The following is a 10,986-nucleotide window of genomic DNA, read 5'->3' as shown; positions in this document are numbered from 1 at the left end:
TCCTCCCCTGCAGTACCCTCTCCCTGTGTCTTCACATGGTCTCTCCCCTCTGTGCATACATCCCCGGGGTCTCTTTGTGTGCCCAGATTTCCTCATCTTATAACATAAGTCAGACTGGATAAAGACCCCCCCCTCACAGCCTCATTTTAAAGGTCCCGTCTCCAAACACAATTGCATTCTGTGCTATCAGCATTAGGGTTCCAGCATACAAATTTACAGGGAACATAGCTCAGCCCATAGCAAGCTGTGCTTTTCCAAAAATGTCAAGGTCATGAAAATCAAAGAAAAGTAGAAGACCAGAATGTGGCGTCAAAAGAGACGTGACAACTAACTTCCATGTGTTCCTCTGGCCTGCTTCCCAGGTTAGGAAAAATTTTTTAATATTTTCCTTTTGTTATAAAGGATATTAATGACACAAGTGGCAACGTCTGAATAAGGCCTGTAGATTATTACATAACAGCATCATATCAATGTTGGCTTCCTGATTTTGGGGGGGTGGGAAATACTGTAGGGGTGGCTCAGGTGGTTAAGCATCTGTCTTCAGCTCAGGTCATGATCCCAGAGTCCTAAGATCAAGTTCTACATCGGGCTCCCTGCTCAGCAGCGAACCTGCTTCTCCCTCTGCCCCTGTGCACCCGCTCTCTCCCTTTCTCTCAAGTTAATAAATTAGATATTTTTTAAAAAAAGTAGTATAGTTACGTGGTGGAAAGTTCTTATTTTTAAGAACTGCACATGAAGTATTTGGAACTATCAGGCATTGGACCTGTCATGTAATCTCAGGTTAAAAAAAGAAAAAAAGCATACAGACAGTGGATGGATGGATGGATGGACGGACGGACACTTGGGTGCATGGATAGAAACAACTATAAAATGTTAGTTAACACATGAGTACACCGGAACTCTTAGTCCCAATTTTGCAACTTCTCTGTTAGTCTTTTCAGACCTACAGTTTACAAACTTCCATCAAACCCTGAGTGTGAAAACCTGAGCAGTAGGTACCGGGGGAGGCAGTATGCTGGGGAGAGGGGATGAAGGACAGGTCACCTATCGAGAGCATCAGGTGGCCTCGCCAGGTAATTAATGTCACCCTCATCTTCAGCCTGAGGAAGTGGGAGCACAGAGCTCTGGCTCTGTTAGGGCAGCGCCCGCCGCCAGCTGCCAGCACCCCCCCCACCCCCCACCCCACCCCCTCCCCCGGAGGATGGCCACCCCCACCTACAGCAGCAGCCTCGGAGGTAGGCGGGTCCCTGCAGGGAGGCAGGGGGGTGGGCTTGGTGGGTCGTCCTGGCTGCATTTCCAAGCCTGTGGTTTTGCCTGGATCCCAAACTTCAGGACTCGCCTCAGTCCCTTCTGACTCCACAGAATCTCAGTGCACAAGCAAGACAAAAGAAAGAGCCAACGTGATCTGAACAAAGTGTTTTTATAAACTCGTGTAAAGGGCCCTAATCGGAAAAGGTTTCGGCAGAAGGCAGGCATGGGGGTTGTGACGTGTCGATCCCCTCTGCAGGCTCCTGGCAAGCAGTGATCATTAGCAGATTTTGTTCTGGGTAAGCTCAGTGTCAGCTCCACATTATGGGATTTTATGGGATTTATGCACAGAACTTTCCTACAAAGCAAGGTATTATAGGACGGATTAGGCATTTCCAAGAAGCAAAGGTTCTGGCTCCCCTGTCTTATTTGTTAGCATTTTTTTTGGAGGCCCATGGTTAGGGGCTCTGTGGCCTCACACCAGAGCTCTCATATCCTGCACACTCTAAAACAAGACACTTGTACAAAAAGATCAAGTAGATTTTTCTTAATAGAAGCTCATTAGAAAGAAGCTCATTAGGAATATGTAAAAAGACCTAAAAAGGAGATGAAAACCACAGGCACGTACTATCATCCAGAGACAGCCACTGGCAACGTTTTGATGTGTTCCTTTACTGCCTTCTTTGTGTGTGTGGATGTGTGTGCCTGTGTGTGCACACAGAGGGACACAAGGAAAGACAAAGGTCCAGAGCAGGGGGAGAGAGAAGCAGAGACAACGGGTTCTGTAGTAAAACCAAGTCACATTTGAATTCCGTACCTGCTGCCCGTTGGCTCCACGACCTTGACCGAGCTGCTTGACCTTCATTTCCACAACTGCAAATGGGGAATACAGATCCTTCCTCAAAGGAGCCATTTTGACTAAACAAGATTAAATTCAATGAGTGCGAAGCATGTAGTGTACTGCCTACACACAGGAAACCCCGACCAAATGGTAACTGAATTAATACGAGTCCGTACTTTCAGCTTTTTCTTTCCAAACGTAGGATCATGCTGGTGATACCAGTGTGTATCCTAACGCTTCCAGGATATTACTGCCCTAACTGTGGGAAGACAGACTTCACTTCCCAGGGAGCCAATATATTGTCAATGGTGTGCATATGATTTGGGAGCTGGCAGGGGGAGTGTGTTCTTTTCCTTTATAACTGACCACCACAGCCTAAGTTCCATAAGCCCCTAATGGAGTTTACAGAGTCACAATGTCCAGAAGATCAGATTATCCCATCTGCGTTTCAGCAACACCACCCACGCCTGCACAACTGGGACAGGTTTCTTCTCCTATGTGGACCTCGGTTTCCTCATCTGTTAAATGGGGACAGCAACAGTGCCTCGGCAGCTGGTGACCATGACAGCCAAGGAACAAAATCCATACAAAGCCCAGGACCTTATGTCTGTTAAGCGCCCAGGAAAAAGCGAAATAATAATGATTATTGTTAAGTTTCTTTTTCTTTAAAGATTTTATTTGTCAGAGAGAGAGAGAGAGAGAGCACAAGCAGGGAGAGCAGCAGGCAGAGGAAGAAGCATGTCCCCACTGAGGAGGGAGCCCAGTGCAGGACCCGATCCCAGGACCTCGGGATCATGACCTGAGCTGAGGGCAGACACTTCACCGACTAAGCCACCCAGGCAACCCTCTTATAAGTTTCATATATATAAGAGACATAATCTTCATGGCATGAATATGTGCTTCCATTTGTCCATTTCTCTACTGGTATCTCATAAATTGATGAGGGCAACATGCAAAAAAAACACTGAAGTAATTGCCCAAGCAAAAGCCTCTCAATGATGGAACCAGAGCTGGCGGGAGAGAGCCCTGCATCCCCGCCCACGGAGCCACAGCCGGCCAGACGCAGCAAAGGGAAGAGTCTGGCGTATCTGGGACACGTATGTGGAGCCAAGGGGACAGGGGACTGGGCTCTCCTTGTCATCATAATAAAAATCGCTCTCATAATAAACGGCAGAGATGCAATAAATCTAAAGGCAGGTCCAGTGTTGAGAGGCAACGAAGGAGAGGCACCAGGATCTCCCTCCGAGAGGTCTACCTCCTGCTTGAGAATTTACAAATGCTCTCAGGCAAGTGACAACATTTGGGGTCTCGGTGTCCCGTCTCTTAGGAATAAATGAGATGCTGTGTTTGAGCATCTACAAATAGCACCCAGGGCGTAGTGAGCATTCCATAAAGGTCAGCTAGTAGTGGGGACCTAAATCCATCACTAGACCCTCATGTCTTACTGCCTTTTTTTTTTTTTTTAAACTTCTCAGTACATTCAGTCTCCCTAGTGATTCTCTACTTCTTACAGTGGACATGAATGAGGACCAATCCTTATGATCCATTTCCAGAATGAGGGCAAGAAAACAGATTCTGCTTGTCTGAGGTTCGCACCTCATGTATTTCTTAGGTCTCTTAAAGACTGACATTTGCTGGCTCAGTGGTGGTGGTCGAGGGCAGAAACTGGCAAACTACAGTCCCCCAGGCAAGTCTGGCCCAAGCCTTTTTACGTATAGTCTGTGGGTCTAAGGATGGTTCTTACATTTTTAAGTGTTTGGAAAGCAATCAAGACGAGAATGACATTTCACAATGTATGAATGATATGAAATTGACATTTCCGTGACCATAAATAAAGTTTTATCGGCACACAGCCACAATCATGAGAGAGGGCACATCGTTAGCTCTTTATGTATTATCTGTTTACATGATGTCTGTTGCGGTGACAGCAGAGTTGAGTTGTTGCCACAGAAGCTCTATGGGCCACAGAGCCATCTACAGAAAATGTTTGTGGGGTAAGGATGGAGCGCTCCTCCGGCCCCGGCTCTGGGCCCGTTCTGGTACCAGCGAAGGCTTATCACACCCTGCCACTCAGATATCCCCCACCTCCACCTCCCCCACGGACGGGGACCCTGTCACTCAGCCTCTCCATCCATGGCGCCCCACCCGGATTGTGAGATCCTTGAGGACGTGTTGCCAGGACAAAGGAAAGGAACACCCACTGAGTATCTTCCCCCTGCCAGGTACCAAGCCCTCCAAAGACATCATCTCTGTAGGTGGTAACATTTCCACTTTAGGGATGAGAACCCAGAGGCTCAGAAAGGCAAAGAGCCAGCCCGAGCTCACACAGCGACCCTATAGGTAGAGCTCAGATTCGACCAGTCATGCCAACCCCAGAGTCGCCCTCACACCAATACTCCATGCCCTGATTTAGGATTATGTGACCCACCTGGAGGCAGGAGGTAGGCGACAACCGCTGGGTACCCTCCTGGCCTCTGCCCAAGATTTCTCGGCTTACACCACCACACCCACCCTGTCTGTGCTCCTGCCACGTTCCTGCCTTGGCCGTGGCCTGTGCTTCCACCCAGCCCCAGCAGCCAGAGTAAACACAGCCGGTCCCAGCGTCGGCTCCCAGGGAGCCCACAGAACCCACCAGCAAAACTCGCCTGTGCGAGCTGACCACATCCTCGGAGATGACGGGAAGGTCTAACTCCACAGAAAATACTCACCTGTGGGGGACAGGTTTGCATGGATGAGAGAAGCCATCTGTCTGTTCTGGGTTTTTGGTTTGGGTTTTTTATATATGTATCCAGTCCTCACCAAGGAGGAAAGGGGCCCACCCAGTAAATGTTCTGTATTGGGGTGGAGAGAAGGGTGTTTTATTAAGTTTTTTTTTTTTAATTTTTAAGATTTTATTTATTTATTTGACAGAGAGAGAAAGAGAGAGAAATCCCAAGCAGGCAGAGAGGCAGGCAGAGACAGAGGGAGAAACAGGCTTCCTGCTGAGCAGAGAGCCAGATGCCGGGCTTGATCCCAGGACCCAGAGATCACGACCTGAGCTGAAGGCAGAGGCTTAACCCACTGAGCCACAAGTCTCCAGCCTTTGCAGACCAAGTGTCCTCCTCCCCCACAGGGATCTTCCGCTGTCTGAAGCCTGTTTTGTCCTCTCTGTTTCCTGTGGCTGGGCAGGTACCCCAGGCTGGCGGGCCGTCTCACACAGCATCTGTCCTCCCAGGTGCCGTCTCCACAAAGATGCCCCCGCCACACACACACACACAGGGCAGCGCATTTTAAACTTCATGGAACACTGATTTCCCGTAGACCACAAGGTTCTCCAAGTCCAGCCGCCTCATTCGACACTGCAAGCTGGTTCTGCTCGGGGCAAAGTCGCCAATGGTCAAGTGAAACGTGCGCGCGTGTGTGGGTGTGCATGTGTGTGTGCGTGTGCATGTGTGCGCACACGTGATCGCATCCAGTTATCGCTGGTAAAATCCTGCTCCATAGGAGGGTCCCTGGGAGGAGGGACGAGATCTCCCCCGAGGTCCCCGAGCTGGGTGTTCACGGCAGCAGAGCCTCCGGGTCTCACTGCCCACCCAGTTTTGCCTGATTGCTGGAGCCATCCCACATGGCCTCGCCAGGGCCATCCCTGCGTCCACTCCCAGTCCCCTGCGGGCTGGTCCAGACCCTGCAGCAGGAGCAGCTCCCCTGCATCCTCCCTCGTACTTTTTACCTCCTGGCAAGGCAGTAATGCCCGCCCCGTGAGGGCAGGGACTTTGCTGTCCTTCTCACTCTGTCTCTCCAACATCTAGACCAGGGCCTGGCACAGTAGCTGCTCAATAAACAGCTGGTGAATGAATGAATGAATATACCTATGAAATCTTTCACTACCTTTGCTCCTGAGGCTTAGTGTTAGCGACTCAATTTCTTCACTGGTGGGGGGAGAGCAGGTCCGACTTCACTTACAAAAGGTGCGCGGGAAAAGGGATCAATTTCAAGATGGTAACAACAGACCATTAACCCCTGAGGGGGTCCGGCACCACTTGCATGGGCCCCCCGCCCACCGAGGCCGTTCAGCCTCTACCCCTAGAAGCTCCCAGTCTGGTGTGAGTTCGATGTGGAACCAGTTATGGCGCAGTGTGAGTGTGCTGGGAGGGAGGGAAGTACTGGGGTCAAGTGACGAGACCCCGGGGCCAGTCTTGGCTGAGGCAAAGACGATGGCGACAGCCAGGAAGAGTTTCGGGGGGGGGTGTTGGGAATAGCATAGGAGCTAAAGGAAACACTGGGAAAACAAATGGGTGTTACCTTGGCCAGAGAGAAAGTGTGGGGGCGAGGGGGGGTAGAAAGTAACCGGAAGAAATGAAGGGAAGTGAAGAAATGAAGGGAAGTGCGCAGCTTGGCTAGGCGGTCCAGAAGCCACGCCCCCCAGGGTGGTCTAGGAACACAAGCAAAATGTAAGCCCCACCCCCCATCTCTCTGCACGGGGTCAAACTGTGTCCTCAGCAAGATGGGAAGGGCCTGACAAACACAGACCACACCATAAAAACAAGACCGGGCTCTCACTGAGCTCCTGGTAGGGGATTTTCTGAGTAGCTAAATTTATCTTCATTATTATCCATCCTTTACCAATGAGGAAGCTGGGCATGAGGGGCTGGCGGAGCCAGGGCTTGAACCAGAGCTGCCGGGCTCTGTTCCTTTCTGACCGGTCGCCCCTCACTACCCCACATGCCTCCAGGCTGGTCCAGGGCAGCCCAGGGAGAGGAGCCCCCCAGAGTGGGTTGGCCGCTGGGGGGACTGAATGGGCGAGTGTAAAACACCTCTGTTTCCCTAGCTTGTTTTCCTCGCGGAGACACAGCACTGTGTGCTGAGAACACGCAGTTGGCTCTCTAACATTGGGTGCCCCGCAGTCTCCGGCCTGGCATGCACACTTGTGGACCCCCACCCCAGGATGCTGGTTCTGGCAGTCTAGGCTGGAAGCCCGGGAATCTGCATTTTGACAAGAACCCCAGGTGATCCTACGTGTCGTGAGAGACCTCCGGGGATAAAGGAGACGGAACCGGGCATTCGACCAGGGTTCAAATCCCATCTCCATCTATGAGCTGTGTGATCTTGGGTGACTTTCTTGCCTTCTCTGAGCCTCATAAATAAAAGGCTACGCTGATGCCCATTTATATTTCCAGCTCTTTGCCTCTTCATTATGCCATGAACAGTCGAGTGCTTGCTCTGGGGCCGCGAGAGTAAAGAATGGGGGACCCAGAGGGGGAGGGGCACATTTACAGCCTGTGGCCCATCCAAGGCCAGCAAGTTTCCCTGCTAGTTTCAGGGGAGGCTCCCCTGGGGGCCCCACCTCTAACCCTGACTCCCCCGCTGGCTCTGGGCTGGAAGGCAGTTCTAGAAATGCCCTGCTGGGTCCTCACACCTCCTGTGCCCGCCCTGCGCCAGGAGAGCTGAGTCATGGAAAAAGTTAGTTCTCCAGACTACAGCTCACCCCCCACTCCAGCAAACCCACAAAGGCTCCTTTCATGGTTTTTGGGTGGGGAGGGGGTGCGGTGGCTGGCTGTGGGGCCCTCTCCTTGGGCTGGGATGTGAAATTTCAAACTTGACCCTGGAGTTAAATTCCCTACCCCTTGTCCCCAAGGAAACTAAGGAAGGAGAGGTACCAAGAGCAAAGGACAAGGGATGGGGGAGGCGGAAGGGGAGATCCTGCAGTTCTCACTAAAGCCAAGCCACAGGGACCCTCCAGACAGCCCCCAGCCCAGTGCCCCCTCAACCTCGTCTTCCTGGGGATCAGGTGGGGGAGAGGTGTCACCAAGAGGGGACAGACCGTACCCCTCTGGGCAGCTGATAATAGAAGCCTGAGGCCCACAGGGATAGCAGGCCCACGAAACCCAAATCCTGAAGGTAGAACAAGTAGAAAAAGGGGTCTGCTTCCGGGCCAGAAGCCAGCCCCCACCTCCTTTTAGGACGGCCTGACTTGTTCCTTTTAATTCCGCTTTCTGCCCAAAGCTGATGGCTGGAGGAGGGAAGGGGGCCCTCCATTGTGGGCTTCCGTGGGTCACTTGGATAGGCCGTGTCTCTGTTTCCTCCTGCATTAAACAGCTGGGATGGCACCCACCTTGGCAGGCAGCCTCGTCTCGGAAATCAGTATGTGTGAAAAGGGCCTGATACCCTGGATGCTGATGTGGGTCCTCAACCTCCCGTCTGCCCTCTACCCGGCTTCCATCCCAAAGACACGCACAGGGGAAACATAAACAGGATCCAGTGGTCCTCCGACCATCCGGCGTCAGGATGGGGTGAGTAGGGGCGCCTGGGTGGCTCAGTTGGTTGAGCAACTGCCTTCGGCTCAGGTCATGATTCTGGAGTCCCATGATGGAGTCCTGCATGGGGCTCCCTGCTGAGCAGGAGGGTGAATGGGGGCAGGTAGCATATTGGGGACCAGGGGACACAGGTGAACATGCCAGTGTTTATGAGTGGCTTAAGATCTCTGGGCTGGTTGTCTCCTGGGTCAAGCCGCAGGCACGTGTGGAGGTGGGGCTATGATCTTCGCGGCCCTTTTTAGGCTTGGGGTGTTGCCCTGACGTAGGAGAAAGATCTGGAAGTTTGAAAAGGAGAGCTGGTGAGTGAGCAGGAACCCTGGAGACCGCGCAGGGGCTGCCCAGAGGCGCAGTGTGGCAAGCCCGCCACTAGGCGGCTCCGAGGATAACAGATGACAGATGACGACAGGCCGAGTGCAGGGTTCCAGCTCCAGATTTCCCCAGCGTCTCATTAGCAGGCCGGGCTGACACCAGGCGTGGCTGGGTGGAAAGGGCCTGTCTCTCTCGGGTTGGGATTTCTTTTCCATTTTTAGAGACTTCCAAGGTGGGAGGACACAGGCACTTTGACAGAGCCCTGCCCTTCGCCACTGCCTAGGAGTCAGATGAAGGCAATGGCCCGCCCTTCGATCGCACTTTGGGGGGGGGGGGGCTGCATGGAGACGGGAGGGAGCCTCATCCCCTCTCTCCTCCCCTTGCGCATGAGTAGGATAGTGTGTGGGGAGAAATCAGGTCCATGTTTGAATCCCTCCTTCCTCTAGTTTCTGGCTGGGTAATCAGAAAATGGAGCTACTAATATAAGGCCCATGGGAGGACTGAATGTCCTAATAGACGCTCTTTGTGTGAAAGCTCTTGTCCAACCCCACTCTTGCAGACGAGAAGTTTCCCAATTCACCTGGAAGGAAGATCCTCGCCTGGCCTGCAGAACTTCTCCCCAGAACTAGAGAGCCGTGGGCCGGGAGGTCATCCCCAGCCACCGCCTCCCCCACATCAGCTTTTCTGAAAGTGACTCCCTCACCGGCACCTCACCTCGGCAGGGCTCCCAGGTGGAGCACTGCACAACCTACTAATTCCAAGGCACCCTGCCTGCTGAATCAGAAGGTCTGGGGGTGAGGCCCGGCTTCCTCGCCCCAACAGGCCTGGCTGGAGAACTCCTGCCCCAGATTACAGAGTAGATCCGTGGCTCATCCTCTCGGCCTCCTGGCCAGGGAACCGTCAGGGGCAGTGGGAGGCAAGTCCCATCAGCTCTTCTAACTGGAACTGCTTTTGTGTGACTCACTTCCCAGACTTCCTGCGACGGACCTCTCTAAATAGCAGGGTCCCACCCTGCAGCAGAGGAGATGCTCTCCCCGGGTGGGGAGGGCGGGAGGTGAGAAGGTGGGTGCCAGGCCAGGGCAGCCCAAGGAGACCCAAAGACAGAAGTCGCTGCCTGCCCAGCACAGGGGCTCCCGTGTAGGACATCTTGTTTACAGGCTTTTGTTATTAAAGAAATTGCTGTCAGTCAAGGTAATTCTACCCCAGATGAGCAATAAATATGCTCCCAGCTAATCTTATGGGGATTTTATTGGCACCTTGGGGGCAGAGGTTCCTTTAACCCTCCTCACCCCCGCCTCTCAAAGCAAAATCCGGCTCCCCAGCTGTTCCCCGCCCCCAGCCACAAGAAGGGCTCGGGCAAGACTAAGAAAGTGCAGCCTAAGTGAAGACAGAAGGCGTCTGGGCAAAGGGCGGGAGCGGTTTCCTGGTCCTACCTGGAGGCAGGGGCTGACCAAATAGCCTGAAATAACCCCGGGTCCACCTGGTTGGATCAAAGCGCGCGCGAGCTCCCCCGGGCCTGTCCCGCGCGCAGGACCCGGCACCTGGCCCCGCGGGCGGCCCCAGCTCGGGGAGGGGAGACCGCGGCCCGGGCCCGGAGGAATGTCTCGGGGAGGGAGCCGGTTCGCAGGAGTCGGTTCCAGCGTGTTCGAGTTACTGCTGCGAGCCCTCAGGGACACCGCCGGCAAGTCCCGGCTTGCAGAGAGGGGAGCCAGCCCGGGAGAGCGCGAGTCGGAGCGAGCCCGTGTGCGCGCCCGCGCGCGCGCCCCGCACTGCGCAGGGGGAGGGGAGGCCGCGGCAGCCACTCGGAGGAACGGTAGTGAAGCCTCGGAACAACTTTAACTGTCAATCAGACTTAATGGGGTATTAAAAAATGGGGGGGTTGGGGGGGTGGAGGAAAGGGCAGCCCTCCCGCTCCGCGCCGCTGCTGCCCGGGGAGCGAATGAATAAGGCGGCGCTGACGAGGGCGTCCGATCCACACGCGCTCCGCTCCCGGGCCCTCTCCAAGTTGGAAAGGACAAAAAGAAGGCAATAAATGCTAACGAGGGAGAGAAAGGGAGCCGGAGCGAGCGGCAACTCCCGGCCTCTGCTGGGAGAGGGAGGGCGAGAGCCGGAGCGAGCGAGCGCGCGCGAGGCCGAGCCATGCACGTAAAGAAACTGACACCCGGACCCCCCACTTCTGCTGCACGTTGCTGGCAATCAGATCGCGTTTAAGCAATTTCCTGAGCCCAAGAATAGCAATGAGTCGGGAGACTTTCGCGGGCTGAAATTGGGAGCTCCAATCACTCCCCCCCCCCC

At 53.9% G+C, this 10,986-nt stretch overlaps 1 long non-coding RNA gene across 1 annotated transcript in view; it reads right to left on the bottom strand.

Moving 5' to 3' along the window:
* Positions 1 to 1,401: 1,401 nt before the first annotated feature.
* LOC132001366 (uncharacterized) overlaps positions 1,402 to 10,986 on the bottom strand; it is a 9,955-nt gene continuing 370 nt past the window's right edge. The window contains exons 2-3 of the long non-coding RNA XR_009399601.1: positions 2,066 to 2,166; positions 1,402 to 1,606 (exon numbers count right to left, since the gene is read on the bottom strand). This is a non-coding gene — a long non-coding RNA (uncharacterized LOC132001366). The remainder of the gene's footprint in view (positions 1,607 to 2,065; positions 2,167 to 10,986) is intronic.

Source organism: Mustela nigripes, chromosome 14 (assembly GCF_022355385.1).
Source record: "Mustela nigripes isolate SB6536 chromosome 14, MUSNIG.SB6536, whole genome shotgun sequence".
Taxonomy (NCBI): domain Eukaryota; kingdom Metazoa; phylum Chordata; class Mammalia; order Carnivora; family Mustelidae; genus Mustela; species Mustela nigripes.
The sequence above is the reverse complement of the archived record's forward strand: the minus strand, read 5'-3'. Positions and strand labels throughout refer to the sequence as shown.